Consider the following 520-nt stretch of genomic DNA (forward strand, 5'->3'; position numbering starts at 1 on the left):
TTATGTTTTACTCTTAGTATTTCTTTGCTATCATGAAAACTTTTTCTTAGTTCAATTGTTTTGAAACATTTAATTTTTAATTAATTAGTACTTAATTTTCTGAATATTTCTTAATCTTAATTTTTGTTCTAGGATTTATATTATATCTTTGATTTACAATTTATTTAAAACATTGTATGATATCTAGTATTAGAAACTTTGAAAAGTATATTTCCATTTTCTGTTGACTTTATACTACTTCTTCCTTGTCTTTTATACACACATATACACACATATATGGAAAAAAATCACATGTATAACCCAACATAAGATTGGTACTGTTTCATAAAAATCTGCAATGACATTTACTTTTTTTTCTTTTTTTTTCAAAGTTTTTTTTCTCTTTTCAAAATTTTATTGATAAACATATAGCAATGAGACAGTTTCAAATCAAATCAAAAGTACAGTTTCAAAAAATAATACACTGCATACATTCTTCTTAGTGGTTAATTGCTGTACAAGATGCAGACTTGTGATCCTA

The 520-nt window shown here is 23.5% G+C and overlaps 1 protein-coding gene across 1 annotated transcript in view; it reads left to right on the forward strand.

Moving 5' to 3' along the window:
• The window catches only part of LOC101571369 (transmembrane protein 45A-like), an 84,891-nt gene that overhangs the window by 76,651 nt on the left and 7,720 nt on the right, over positions 1–520 (forward strand). The gene's annotated exons all lie outside the window — the stretch shown is intronic.

The sequence above is a fragment of the Octodon degus genome, unplaced genomic scaffold (genome assembly GCF_000260255.1).
Source record: "Octodon degus isolate 3935 unplaced genomic scaffold, OctDeg1.0 scaffold00081, whole genome shotgun sequence".
Lineage (NCBI taxonomy): Eukaryota > Metazoa > Chordata > Mammalia > Rodentia > Octodontidae > Octodon > Octodon degus.